We start from the raw sequence: 16,201 nt of genomic DNA on the forward strand, positions 1-16,201 counted from the left end.
AATCGATTTAAAAAAACGATCCGCCATTATTCGGTTACCGGCCTTTTCCACCAACTTGGTTATCGGTATCTGCAAAATATACTATATATCGACCCGTAATTAAGTTACCTATTTTTTGGAACAACCTTTGTGTCGGGAGCACATCTATGATGCCTTAAATTGCTGCCTCTGTAGTCTGAAACAGACATACTGAATCATTTATTTACTGTATAATACTTGAAAAACCAGCGTAATCTCGTTGAAAATTATGTGCCTGTAGCGACATTTTTGCAAAATGATTTTACGCGGTTCCACAGATGTATGCCTATAGATGTTGGTGAAATGAGTTCTCTTGCATTACGTTTTTTAAGGATTAATGTTCTATCAAGTTTTAAATCACCAAAACCGACATACCTTAAACCCTGCTGGAAAAAGGCAAATATGTCATGAAAAATGCAATAGCTGAAGCAACCACGTCATTTTGTGGTGCTTCTAAGACACTTTGGACGCGTCGACTCTTATGTATGCCCTTCAGTACCCTGATCCTTTGCTTTGAAATGCAACACTCTATTGTTTGAGCTAACTTAAACAAGCTTGGAAATGTATTTGATTATGTAATGCAAACTTTAAAATGCATAAAATGTAAATGTAATGAAGGACAAAGCATTTGCGTGCACTTCCGCAGTCAATTAAAATTATTAATCATACAGTTCAATCAACATCTTTTAGATTTAAATCTAATCTACTCAATGAATCTAATAAATTACTTGTATTACACATACAGTAGATAACTGATATTGGCTTTATACGAACTGATAACTGTTAGTGTAAACTGGCTGACTGAGACCATTTTTTTCAATTCACCCAAAAACAAATAAATATATAAACAGTGAAACAAAGAAAGAAACACTGTCTTCTACATTTTCAAATTGTACCATCCACCATGGACCTGTTTTTGGCCGTTTTGTCTCAGCCCATTATTCATCATCATTAGTTTTTGAAACCCAGTCAACTTGAATATTAGGGATGCTCCTATCAGGATTTTAACATCTGATACCCATCTCCAATTTTCTTTGGATCTAATCATCCAATGCAGACCATTTAACTTTTTATCAGCAGCTCTGTCAAAACTCGTTATTTGTACGTTTTCTGCTCAATGTCACTGTTAACTGCATTTCCATGTTGGTAATACCATAGTTGTTGCCTAGTTTTGTTGTCAAAAATATTGTTGGTTGGATAATTAAATTAAACAAAATATTCCATTTTACTCTTTACTCTAGACCAGGGGTCGGCAACAATTTTTACATAGTGCCGTTTTTTATCTTCCCGGTCAATGGCTGTGCCGACATTTTTCAAAATCACACAGAGGGGTAATTAATGGTACACAAGCAATAGCGAGAGAGGAGCAGGCTAAATGGTCTGCAAATATATAGCGCCTTTTATTAACCTTAGAGGTTACCAAAGTGCTTTACACTGTGTCCCATTCACCCATTCACACACATTCACACTCACACACCAATGGCGGCAGAGCTGCCATGCAAGGTGCTAGGCTGCCATTGGGAGCAACTTGGGGTTTAGTGTCTTGCCCAAGGACACTTCGGCATGTGGAGTCATGAGGGCCGGGAATCGAACATCCAACCCTGCGATTAGCGGCCGACCCGCTCTACCACCTGAGCCCAAACGCCATTTTATTTATTTATTTTAATGTTTTTCGCACCTGACCTGCATTCCAATCTACATCTTGATGTAATCCTTCCTCCCCTAGCAGGTGTGGAATTTTTATAAATAAAATAGTCTACTCCTCTCTCGATGTTGCTGGTGTGCCAGTGATTACTATTCTCTACTACTGTATATAAGAGAGTCCTAAAGAATGAGGTTTAATGTCAAACTGAAGTTGTACTGATAACCCATTGGTATAAACTTAAATTGAAAGTTTTGTTAAATGTGTCACCATTTCACTTAATAATTTGTATTCATTATTTTATTAGATTTCATTTAACAATGCATTCTGTTATAGTATCTAAATATTTATATAGATGAATTATATGTATGTTAGTTAAGTTTCATTTTGATGGATGATGGTAATATTAGTCCCGCTTTTACTTGTTTCTGCTGTGAGTGTAATAAGGGAGACACATATGGATTAAAACACTGGAGTCATAAAGAAGTTTTGTGCTTTATGCTGCCTTTATGTGATTTTTAGAACTTCAAAAGTCTGGTTACCATTCACTTATCTTGTATGGACCAATAGAGCTGAAATATTTTTCTATTCTATTCTTCAATATTCTGTTTGTGTTCAGCAGAAGAGAGAAAGTCATACACATCTGGGATGGCATGAGGCTGAGTAAATGATGAGAGAATTTTCATTTTTGGGTCAACTATCCCCTTAAGTGAACATAGAGGGGGAATTTGACATTCAGTAGTTGGTTTGACTGTTTTTGTGTTCATCATGTCCCATGGGTGCAATGTGCTTACGTCTAAGAAGGAAATTTCTCAGGTGTACATTGTTTCCCTCTAACTCTATTTTAAATGTTGGGAATGTTATTTTTAGTGGAAATCATCTATTTTTTTATAAATACATTTTTAGATAAATATCTTAAATGTAATCATTTATATTATATTTACATCCTGTCTTTTGTATCATCCCTTTATATCATCCTCTAGGAAGTGACATCAGTTTTTGTGAGAAAACAACACCACAAACATCAGTGAGTATTAGCAAATGTATAAATAATTTGATGTTTAGTAACATTAGTTGGGTTTTCTTACTCTAAAAAATTCCATCCTGTTAAATAAAATTACAGAAATATGAAATCATGAAAATATGTACACCCTCAAGCAAGCTAACTGTCAAGTCCTCACCGAGCAATGTCTGACTTTAGCTGTTTATTTTCATCCTTTATGTTCCATTCTGTTAACAATCCTGTTAGCCTAATTTTCATGCCTTTGTGTAAATAATCATGTTATTATTCAATTTTATACATACATTTAAATTTCCTAAGCTTGAGCAGAGCAGATTTCTAAAAATCTGGTATACCTTTTCATACAAATACTTGCTTAAGTTACAACACAAGTATGTTTTTTAAAACACAGAGTTCAAAGGGTATTACATGACAGTGATCACCAAGCTATTAACATCTGGAATCAATACATTAGACTACAGCACTTGTGAGCAGTACTTAAGATCAACAAATTTAATGATATCGAGCATCAGAAATACAATATTGCCCTTGAATTTGATTTCAAGGGCATTATTTTACTTTTATATGAGGGCATTGTTTTCTCAACATAAAACCTTTTTGATATTTATTTTTTTTTTCAAATCCTTCAATTTCATAAATGTATGAAAATAAATATGAATAATTTGAATACTTAACTAGGCCTAAAATACAATGTTAAGAAATCAAATTTGTTACAAAACAGGAACTTTGAATTGTTTTGATTTTTTTTTTTTAATTTTGGTGCAATTATGCCCTAATCCCAGGTTAATTTCTGATCCTGGTCAGCAATATTCATTATTGTTCTCTTTTATGATACCAAGACACATAAAAACATACACTCACTGAACACTTTATTAGGAACACCTTTACACCTACCTATCCTATCAAGTGATTATCTAATTAGCCAATCATGTGGCAGTAGTGCAATGCATATACAGATCAGGAGCTTCAGTTAATATTCACCAATCAACCATCAGAATCACTGAAAAATTAGATCTCAGTGATTATTGTTGATGCCAGATGGGCTGGTTTGAGTATTTCTGTAACTGCTGATCTCCTGGGATTTTCACACATGCAACAGTTTCGAGAATTTACTGATGACAAAAACAAAAAACATCCAGTGAGCGGAAGTTCTGTGGACGGAAATGCCTTGTTGATGAGAGAGGTCAACGGTGAATGACCAGACTGGTTTGAACTGACAGAAAGGCTACAGTAACTCGGATAACTGCTCTGTACAATTGTAGTGAGCAGAATAGCATCTCAGAATGCAGAACACTTTGAACCTTGAGGTGGATGGGCTACAACAGCAGAAGACCATATTGGGCACTTTATTAGGATCATAGTGTTCATAATAAAGTGCTCAGTAAGAGTATAAATTGTGCATGCACGCACACACATTCCCAATGTAAAATGTACTGTCAAACAGGTAAAACAACAGAATACACACAACCACAGAAGAATCACTCAAGTCCCACAACAGTAACAGCAAACTACATTATATGCTTGTTTTATTCTATCTATACAAACATTTACTTACCATTACAGAATTTTGATTTTTTTACTTGCACACTTCAGTTAGTTCTTTAGACTTAATGACTGCTGCTACAAGTGGTACAGCCTTATAAGTTAAAGGTAATAACTTGGTTTAAAAATGTAGTAAATTAGTCTGTCACTCAGGAGAAAGCTGCAGGGTGCGGTTAGGGGGCCCCAAGTTCCGTGTGTGTGTTTTGATCTGGGGGTTGGGAACATGTCAGGGATCATGAAGTGTTTGAGCAGGAGAACACACAAGCAATGAAGAATCTGGGTAGACATAATGATGACAAATGCATATTTACTAGTATCAAGACTAATGCAAATAAAGCAGTTCATCGCAAAATCAAAGAGCTTTTTCATTTAATGATAAATGCAAACCAATATAATTGTATTCAAGTAATTGTGCCAATTACACCATTTATTAGGTTAATATTATAAATCTTGATGCAAGGATTCACCGATATAGACATTTTGGCTGATACAAATTGCTGGTTTCTGATGACCAATATTATTAAAAAGACAATTACAATTACAAAAGATAACTGGCACAGGAAAAGAGCATACAGTCTGAATTAGAAATAAAGCTCCAGAAGTGGAATATTTGAAACATTTTATGGTCACAGGCAGTTGATCATTTAATCCACTCAATCAACACCCAAAAATGATCTTTCCAAAGACTGACTGTACAGCGTAACACACTAATAATGTATTTAAAGAGATGACTATTAAAAAAAATTAGACATTGATTTAATAAATGCATGCATGTCACCGGCACAGTTTGTACAAATGTAAATGAGTATTTTCTGTGTGTTTACTAGAGATGTCCAGATACCATTTTTTTAGACAGATTACGAATACCGCTACTTTTTTTTTGTATTCGCTGATACAAGCTTTTTTTCTGCATTGCATATCAACAGTTCATTTTAATTTGATCAAAATGGTGTTTAAATATATTATTTAAAACTTTAATTCAATGAAAGTATAATGCATTTGCAACATGATATTGTATTACTGTTTTGTTCAAATAAAGTGCTGCATAACAGCCTCACTGATGTGCGATATTGATTAAATACAATACAATTACCATTTATTAAATATTATTAGTAGTACTAGTAGAACAGTGAATATACAATTTTTGTCATAACTTTTACATTTAAATTGAGCTTTTATTTTGAAGTGATTCTGTGTTATGACCAAGAAGCTCTCACATAAGACAGTAGCTTCCAACTTCATAAAGCCGATCACTACATGACTACAAGTACGAGAACATGAGTGCGGTATCAGACCTGATTCCGATATCAGTACTGGTATCAGGACATCCTTAGTGTTTACTGCAAGTAAAAAAAAATGTGTAAAGACGCATACTAAATGATGGACTCAGGAATCAGTCTTTGTTTAAGACCTTAAGAAAGATAATTACATTTAAATTAAGTAATTGGAGATACATCTAAAAATGTAGCTAACTTAATTTGACCAAACAACTTTATGACTATGTCTAACCCAAAAATGGCATATCAAATATTCAATCATCCACTGTATTCATTGTGACATCACACGTGGCTCTGCAAGTCTCCTGTTGACTGTGCTGACACCATAATGAGCAACAGAGCCCGTGAATATCTGAAGGATGCTGTTTGGTGACAGAGTGGAGTAAAAATGTACTCCAAGCAGAGGGTATTTCCTGTACTAATCCCAGCTCTCTGCAGGCACGGCTCAGCCCTCAACATGTGACTCTCATTCTTGCCCAAGCCGCCACCACTGCTGGTGCCAAAATCTTAAATTGAAGCCATAACGGAGCAGACAGAACAGGCACATTTAGCCCGGCTGGGGGAGACAAGTTCTTTAGTATAACTTTCTTGGACAAAACTGGCCATAGAGAGAGAGAGAGAGAGAGAGAGAGAGAGAGAGAGAGAGAGAGCGAGAGAGAGAGCGCATACAGTAAAACCACAAACAACAAAACTCTTTAAAGCTTCAAAGACCTCAAAACAAAAATACCAGTAGTATAGGAGTATGAAAGGGATGTTATAATAAATGGAGAAGCCAGTATGCAGTTTTTTCCACTGGTACTAGTAGCCATTTTTGTAGAATCGCTACGTAGCTCATGCTATAAAAAAAATACATAAAATTAAATTAAAATGATAGTGTCCAAATGCAAGCTTTGGTGGAGGTGAATATTACAACTGAATAAAGACATACATTTCTGTTTATTACTCACACAGAGCAAAGGTTTGGAATATACCAAGTCTAAAGAAACACATTTTTAGTGTTTTTTTGTTCTTTTTGCAATTTGACAGCCCCTCGTCACTATGAACTTTTGCTGTATGTCAAGCACAATGTTCCAAGGATAAAATAACAGCATAAAGGAGAGTAAATAATGACAGAACTTTTACTATTGGGTGCGCCATTCCTTCAACATCGTGTGGCCCCCTGTACACATGCTTGGCAGTGTATTTTGGCTTCGCAATTTGCAACGCATCATTTAAATTAATTTAAACTGACTGATCTCAGTTCAGGAAATGCTGTGCTGTCATTAAAGGGTTAATCTTTCGAGTCATGTGGCAAAACAACATGGCGCCGCTCACAGCGGAATTTGTCTTTGGGAGAAATGCCAACAAAACTACATCTGGAAAAAACCTAATTAAGTTTTTATATTGAAACCTGTTTGAATCAAAAGATTCGAGTCTCAAGTTTCACCCGAAATGCCATCTTTTTATTTTTAGAAATTTGAAACACCACGCTGCAAATACAATGTACACTATAGTGTACATTAGTGCTATTTCCCCTAATTAGTGCTATTTCCCCTAATCAATCCTATATTGATTTCAGAGGCTTTATATGGTGTTAAGATGAAAATAATGTGCATTTAAAACTGTTCAGAGAACAGTGCAGAAAAACAGAACACATGAGGTTAAGTCATTGACTAAATAGGTAGCAAGGGAGCATCCTATAGCTTTCCTATGAAGTGAAGTGCATTCAATCCAAACTTCCTATCAAAAGTTCAGTTTCAGGCTGCTGATGATGTTTGAACCACTCAACATGTTTGGCAGATATGGGACAATGATAATCAGTACATAGATTCAGAATTTATAATGAATACATTTATTTACATAACTGGCAGTGATTGGACGATGCTGGCCAACATAAATATACATTTATTTTTTAATACCAAGTCTATATATTTATATATAAATTTATAAATATAGAAGTCTATAGACTTTCTATAGACTTGGTATTATTAATAATTTCACAACTTAGTCCAGCTGTCCACATATGTGGTCATTCATTTTTATGAATCGTTAGGTCTCAAGAACTTAAAGGGGTCATGGCATGAGGAATCAAATTGTCCTTGATCTTTTGACATACAAGAGGTCATTGTACTATAAAAACATACGGTAAGTTTCAGAACTCAAAACCTCCTCCTCACTGCAAAAAGAGCATTTGCCGAAACCAAGCTGCCAAAACACTGTTCTATACTTCCTCCACATTGTATTGTCAATGATGTCAATGAGCATTTGACCGCCTCCATAACACCACATCAATGCATAATTTACCTTATCACTTCCGTAGCCCGCCCAGTAGCAATGAGAAGTGAAATGGCAAGTAGAAAGCAGGTCAGTCAAGAGTAGAGACCCAAACATAACAAGTCTTAAAGGAGAAGCAGCACCAAAACCAAAAATTTCTGCTAGAGGGTCCGAATGAGGGTGTAAAATATTAATGTTTTACAAATATATGATTGTTTGATTTCTCTCAAGACAACCCAAGCCTCCAGCGACTACTCTATCAGGATGCTTTTGAGGTGGTTTAACCCTTTAGGTTCTGCAAAAAGAAACAACATTTTAGCTGTATACCTCTCTCTTGTTAATGTGCCAGCTCATCTCAGGTCAAACAAAGAACATATGCAGCTGGTTATGTTGTGCAGAGAGAAAGACTTTAAAGACTTCGCCATTAAAGTATTTTCTCAGAGCAAGAAGCAGACCTGAAAGATGGAATTACTTTGTCATCAGATCAATCTGTTATAAAAGGCACTCTTTACTGCATTGCTGGAGACAGTTTGGGATCCCACTGCATTGTGGATTCACTCAAAATTTTAGTCAGTCCAGCTATTTTTGCAGGTACTGTCTAATTACTAAAGAGGAATTCCAGAGTGTTGACCCAAATGTATGTGGTCCACTATGCACTGTTGAGGGCTACAGTGCTGCTGTTAACCAGTTACAGATCGAAAATGCAACAGTTCCAGGCATGAAGTTTAATTCAGTTTTCAACTCTTTGAATAACTTTAAATTGTGCCAACCTGGCTTGCCACCTTGCCTTGGTCACGATATTTTTGAAGGCGTGTTATCTTATGATGTTGCTCTTTACATCAAGCACTTTGTTAAGAAGAGGTTCACTTACCCAATTCTTAACCGTCGAAAAACCTTGTGAGGTCAGTTCACATGGACCTAAGCTGACAGGTCAGGCCATTCAAAATTGGAATTTTGAGTTATACTTGGTGATCGAGTGTTGGATCCTACAGATGAGGTTTGGCAATTAACTCTCAATGTCACAGGTTGCTTATTTGGATGTTCTTATCCAAGAATACTTGGAGCTTTTCCAGAAGTGAATCTAAAACCAAAACATCATTACCCGTGACACTATTCAGGTCTGATACTCAAATTTGGTCCATTGATCAGATTATGGACAATGAGATTTTAAAGTAAACATAGTTACTTCAAAAGATGTGCCAGACATTTAAAGAATTTGAAAAATTTCTGAAAGGCATCAATTGTTTCAGGCCTATTTGACAGCTGGGTCTTGTCCCCCATTTTTGCAAATGAAAGATTATTCTCAATTTTTACAGTGAAACTGTCAAAGATGCATTCAGTCAGTTCAGCTTCAGTGAAACAAACAAGGGTTTCTGTGGAAATACAGTATAAAGGAACTCTATTCAAAAAGGGCCAACTGTTTGTCATTAGAAATTATGAGACTGGGGAGTTTGGTGAACTTTTGCTCATGTTTATCACAGAGGAGCGTGTTGATTTGCTGACCAGGGTGTTCATAGCCGATTATCATTTGTTCTCGCTAAGTAACACCAGCGAAAGGGTTCGCTGTCTGAACATTGAGAACTTGCCTGACTTGTACCCATCGACGTCGTACATGTTGCAAGGATGTAGGGTAGTTCCACCGAAACACAGCGTAGTGTCTCATTAGGTCAATACAAGTCTTGCATTGTTGTAACATTGGATTGGATTGATAATCGATGCTAAAACTAAAATACAAACCAAAATGTTGCATCATAACATTTCACTGTTTGTTGTTTGTACAGCTGAATACACCCCACATATTGAAGGTATAGTTGACACAAAAATGAAATTTCTGTCATTATTTACACACCATCAAGCTGTTACAAACCTGTATGAGTTTCTCTCTTCTATTGAAAATAAAAGAAGAAGAATGTGTGTAACCAAACGTAGTATGAAAAAAAATACTGTGAAAGTCAATGGACACCAGTAACTGTTAGGTTACATTCTTCAAAATATCATCTTTTATGTTCAACAGAAGAAAGAAACTCGTACAGGTTTGTAACAGCTTGATGGTGTGTAAATGACAGAAATTTAATTTTTGGGACAACTATACCTTTAATAAATTTAAAGACACCAAATTTATGATTTTTCTCTGTTTTAGTCATGGATGAATCAGAGCGAAGCAATGTAACCAGTGCAATTTCTGAATTCACTTGGAGTAACCTCACCTGAAGATTTTCAATATGTTCAGGAACCAGACCTCCTGCCAGTATTACGACCCATTCAGGCCAGAAAACTTGTATCTGCCTGGAGCCAGATCAGTAAGCACATTTCTTATACATTATGAAATCATAAGATGAATGTAAGTTTTCCTAAATAATCTGGTTTCATAAGTGATCAAATAAATGTCATTTTTTACCTCTTTGTCTTTTCAAGTTCTAGAGAGAGCAGCAGTGCTTCATGTTCATCATCCTATTCATGTGGCATGGCATCCAGAGTGGTTTCGGACTGGGCCACCAGTTTTAAAATTCCATTGCAGAAGTTTCCAGAAGTATTGATTCAATGGAAGGAAGAAAAGACCTGTTGTGTCTGAAATGATGAAGGTATGTGACTGTCCCAGTAAACAAAGCTCTACAGCCATTGCCAAAAAGATGGTGGCCAAATACCCTGCATCATTGCAGGATGTTATCAAAAGTGATATAATTGGTTCGGGGTATAACTCGCTGGTCAAGCAGATTCAGAATCGCCTAGAAAATGTGAAGAGACCCAAAATGCCAAAAATCAGAAAACGCAACAGAACAGAAAACTGTAACACAGAGAAGATTCCTGCTGAAGAAAGGGCAGCGGTTCAAGACACTTATGGCTGTGTGAATTGGGATTTCAAATGTATGCCACTCAATGAGACTAAAGACAGCCAGTTGGATAAACAAGAACGGATGAAGATCATGTATAAAACAACCAATGTTGACCCAGGAGGAGTTAGCAACCTTTTGAAAGCAACATACTACTCTCAACGCTAAGATATAAACAACGGAGCAAGCATACAACAGCTTGGTGAGAACTGGCCTTTTCTATTTCAACAGGTAGGTGTACACTTCAAGCAGCTAACCGGAATTGATCTGAAGGAGATGTTCCTTAAAAGGTTGGATACAAAAGGACAGCGCCTCCTGAACTTTCTTAAAACAGTTGGTGCAGAAAAGACGACAAAACTAGAAGTTACGAGGTGTCAAACTGAGGGTTGCAGTGAAGATTTGATAGATGTGGTGCTTCTTCTGTTTGCCTAATTTAATGAAAAGGAAGAGGCGAGTCTTGCCTTGTTGAAGATGTGGAGGTAGACAAGTTACTAGCAACACCCTGCATCATTGTCTGTGCTAAGTTTGAATGAATACAATTTAGTGTCATATTAAAACATTTTATGGGATATTTCACCCAACTGTCATAATTTATGCACCCTCATGTTGTTCCAAACCTGTATAAATGTCTTTATACTGCTGAACACAAAGGAAGATATTTTGAAGAATGTTTGGAACCAAACAGTTGTGGGGCACCATTGACATCCACAACTGTTTGGTTACAAACATTCTTCAAAATATCTTCCTTTATTAATTCACAGTTACATTGTCCGAATGGCTGGTTGTGAATGTCAGCACAATGAGATTAAAGATAAAGCAAAATATATTAAAACAAAAAGGCATTTTATTGTTTGTTTTTGTCTACTTGTTCTTCCTGCTATACATCAAAACTATTCATGCTGAGCATCGACCGAAAGATTACAACTCTGCACATTTCTACATTCGTCTCGGTGCATGATGTTTGGCAGTTACTACCGTTTTTACATTCATTACCCTTTGGAACTGGGTTCTACTCTGGAGATCATGCAAAGGTAGGCATTAAACAATTTTTTACACAACTTTACAGTAAGGTCTCATTTGTTAACATTAGGTAATGTACTAACAAACATGAACTAACAATGGGGATTACATTTGTAACCGTATTTAATCTTTGTTTTTTTAAGAAAAATACAGAAGTCGTTCATTGTTTGTTCGTGTTAGTTCACAGTGCATTAACTAATGTTGAAAGTAATGTTAATTCTGTAAATTGTCATTAATTTTTCTCCCTCATGTCCTTCCAAACCCGTAAGACTTTCGTTCAAGTTTGGAACACAAATGGAAATATTTTTAATGTAACCTGCGACTATCTGTCCCTCCATTGACAGCTACACAACTACCACTTTCAAGGTCAAGAAAGGTAGCAAAAACATAAATAAAGTAAATTAAGTTATCCATGTGACTCCAGTGGATTAACCTCAATTTACTACTTTATTTAAAAAATATCATTATCAAAAGCGTTCACACAATGAATGCTCTTGCATCCATACAACACACGTGTCATGATGCTCTCATGAACAAGTGTTACAGATCAATATTTTTGTAAATAAAGTGGTAAAAAAAATGTTTTGTGCAAACAAAGCACTCCTGTTGCTTCATAAAATTGAAGTTAAACCACTGGAGTCACATGATTGCTTTATGTCTTTACTACCTTTCTGGGGCTTGAAAGTGGTCATTGTGTAGCTGTTAATGGAGGGAGAGAAAGCTCTCAGATTTCATTAAATTCTTCATTTGTGTCCCGAAGATGAACAAAAAATAGCTCCCAGTGAACCCTCGAGTCCTTACACTCATAGCAGACCTTGCTGATCATGAATGGAGAGCAGATTAAGGCTGGACAAAAACTTTTGACAGATGTCTGAAGATTACGTTTGCACTGAGAATGTTTTACAACTTTGTTATCTGGATTTACACTGAAAGATGCTTGAACTTTGAATGTCGAAAACTACTTATATGTGAGACCTGTCCTCTTAGAAAGCAATTTTTGGCTTATATACGGTTTTGTACTTATGGTACATATGGTTCTATACCAGTAATGATTTGAGAAGCCAACAAAACATTGTGTGTGTACCTAAAATAAAATGTCACTTTTTGTTCTTGTATGGTTATGCTTTTCATGTCCTTTCAATTTACACATTTATGTTTTCCTACGAGGTTTTGTTTTGTGCATCTGAGATTGTAAAAAGCTGTATGTTAATGATTAATAGAATAGTGTGCTGTCTTGTTCAGGTTATTTAATGTGTGGCTTTCTGCTAAAGATTGCAATTATTCAAAATGTTTGTTCTGCAAGTTGAAGCAAACAGGGAGAACATTATTTTACTACTGTTTTAAGAAGAATATCGTTGTCCAAAGTATGTATTTACTAAGTTTGTGGTATTTAAATAAAAAAAACATTGTATTTGCTTTTCATACCAGTTCTGAGTGTTTTTTTATGGCAACAAAACTGCATGTTTTTACCGTAAATTTTACAGTTCACTTTTAAGTATACTGTAAACAGAAGAACATTTCGACCATATTTTTTACAGTAGATTTCTGGTAACCACAACTGCCAGTTTTTACCGTAAATTTTACAGTTCACTTTTAAGTATACCGTAAACAGAAGAACATTTCGACCATATTTTTAATGGTAGATTTCTGGCAACCACAGCTGCAAGCTTTTTACCATAAATTTTACAGTTCACTTTTAAGTATACCGTAAACGGAGGAACATTTCAACCTTATTTTTTAACCGTAAAATTTACAGGATTTTTTTTTACAGTGTAGCTTCACCTTTTTACTTCAAGAGTACTTTTACCACAAACAGAAATATTCAAACCATTATTCCAGTTTGAATTAAATGAGCAATATAACATTTTACAATACATGAAATACTCCATTACAAATGTTTTGTTATAAAAGTGCCCAAGATTTCATTTCAGCATGTGTATATATTTGATCTGAAACCAAGGCCATGGAGATTACATACTTTACTGCCAGGCTTACTTCACTCAGGCTGCACATGTGGTCATTACTGCCCCAGACAGCCCAGATGTTTTTATTAATGTGTGCATGGAGAAAAAGTGCTAAGCCTAGTATAGCAGCTCCACATGCCTTTGTTCCCACCAAAGCAGAACTCATTTCTAAACTACGCTACCCATAATGCAGTGCAGAGTTGATGGCCTTAAAATACACTGATGTCTATAAAATTGGCAAGAGGCATCGTCGTCCTCGATTCATTTGGATTAATTTTGAACAAGATGCTACTTAATATCTGGACTTCCACACAAGGAACTATAAACAAAGGGATTTAAAGTACAGGAGATACAAGATTAAGCTTTCCAAACAAGTGACCCATTAGAATATGATATAAACTATTTACGGAAGACTCCGACCAAAGCTAAAAGCAGACTGATATTTTATGACATCATGTTTTGCATGAGACTTCAGTCCTTTTGACATGCAGTATGATGTTGAAATTTACACTTGTTTATGTTTACAAGAGAGAGAAAAAAAAAAACTTACTTCTAAGCGGCTCTTCAGCATGAAACCGTTCAACCGGTGCAGTTTTCAGGGTGCATCGTCCGGTGTCAAGTTTCAACACATTCAAAATATATATAGGATGTTGAAATTAATAAATGTCTATTTTTTCCAGCCTGTTGTATTAGTATTCATTTATCACCCCTCAATTATTTTAGATACAGTTCCTATATATTGTCATTTACACAGGGCATGTACACTTTTTATCAAATCTACTTTTATTACGTATCGTATATTAATGGGGATATCATTTATTACAGCTGACAGATACCTTAGCAAACAAGGTTTGAACATCAACCATAACAAGATACAATTTGAAACACTTCTGTGTACAAATATGGAGGCTGATTTTTTTTTTTTTCAATTCAGGTAAAAGAAATTTTGTATGACTATGCATTACTTTACAGAGAGCTTATGACCTACTAGCTAAGTTTTGCCTTAAGATCAGGCGGTGCAACCAAATTAAGCACTAACTTAGTTACAAATTAACTAGTTACTAATCCCTTAGTTTGAACTTTACATCCCAATTTACATGAAACCTTACGCACAGCTGGTGCAACCCTACCGTTTAAGAATAACGGTGATGTCAAACGTGTCTTTCTGACAGATGGCTGCTTACAAACCCTCACACACTCATTTAAGCAACTGTTAATCTTTTTACACAGAAATTAATCCAATTCAAATTGTTATAGTGTGTCCTGGTGTGATTATTAAACTGAAAATGGATGTGAGTTAATTAAATAAATATAAAGTCTGCATGTGATGCTCACTGCAAAGTGAATGTGTGAAGCTGCTCATATGCTGAAAACACAGATGGGTCAAAACATTTTATGAGCATCTTGCGCTGTTCAAGTTGTATTAGATTACAGAAGAGAGTGCTTCTTTTTGGTTATTTGCACAGAGCCTCCAGACTACATATTTATTCAATAAAATGAAGCATTTTTTGCTTCAAGCACTGTACAAGCAAGAGTAGTGTTGTACTGAATAGAAGTTTTCATTTATAATGTGATGCTCTGTTGTGCAGGACTTTATTTGATATATATGTTGTGAGGATCTTTATTAAAGCATATAATTATAAAAAATATATAATAATTGTTTTGTTAAAACTGTTCTATTTTCATTTGATTGAAGTTCGGATTAATTTGTTGATGAAATTGAATTAAAACTTTAAAACATGGAATTCAGAAAAAGTAAACTTGGAATTGGGGGAAAAATTAAATAGAATTTTGAAAAAAAGCTTTATTTCATAGGGTCCTACTTTAAATAATTAAAGCAATCTTTACTAAAAGAAACACTTGAAGGAAACATACTATTGATTTTACTTATTATTTACATTAAAATAAAAAAATTAATAGGCAAAAAGGAGTGTTTAATAGCATATTACCCATTTATTTTCTGTGGTATGGAAATTGGTATCAAGAATCGTGAAATTTTACTGGTATTGGTACTGACTCCTGAAATTTGGTATTGTGACAACACTAAAATAATTAATCCTACTTTGTCCTTATTATCCCATGGTGACTGCAGCAAACCAAATTTATGAACACACCATTGGTTAATAGAAAGCAATGTTTGGATAGCACCACAGAGCCACAGTTTTCACCAATACTATATTTATTCTATACAATTTAAATATTTCAGTTTCCGATACCACGAACCGTGAAATTTCATGATTCTTAATACCAAGTTCAATACCACAAAAATTGCTATTAAACACTAATGTATTAAAAAAAGTTGCATATTAGTATATTAACATTAAATTAAAACAATAGCATGCTGCCTTCAATACTTCTCCATACATGGCTTAATTAGATTTTTAATTACTCTATGTATAATATATTAAATCGATGTAAATATTCATAATAATAAATAAATAATTATACAATAAGAACATTACTAGAAGAAAAAAACCAGACATAAATTAACATCAGTACGCTTTTTTATTGTTTGTTTTTTAAATACTATTGTTGTTTAATGTTTAAGGTAAATAGGCTTAATTTGCACTGCAAGATCTACACAGATCAGATATTTTAACACATCTGTTTGCACTCAATACATATAATACATG

At 34.9% G+C, this 16,201-nt stretch overlaps 1 long non-coding RNA gene across 1 annotated transcript in view; it reads left to right on the plus strand.

Annotated features, from left to right (window-relative positions):
* LOC127621083 (uncharacterized) overlaps positions 1 to 12,953 on the plus strand; it is a 91,739-nt gene extending 78,786 nt beyond the window's left edge. The window contains exons 2-3 of the long non-coding RNA XR_007967830.1: positions 9,894 to 10,053; positions 10,169 to 12,953. This is a non-coding gene — a long non-coding RNA (uncharacterized LOC127621083). The remainder of the gene's footprint in view (positions 1 to 9,893; positions 10,054 to 10,168) is intronic.
* The last annotated feature ends 3,248 nt before the right edge of the window (positions 12,954 to 16,201 follow it).

This window comes from Xyrauchen texanus, chromosome 27 (genome assembly GCF_025860055.1).
Source record: "Xyrauchen texanus isolate HMW12.3.18 chromosome 27, RBS_HiC_50CHRs, whole genome shotgun sequence".
Lineage (NCBI taxonomy): Eukaryota > Metazoa > Chordata > Actinopteri > Cypriniformes > Catostomidae > Xyrauchen > Xyrauchen texanus.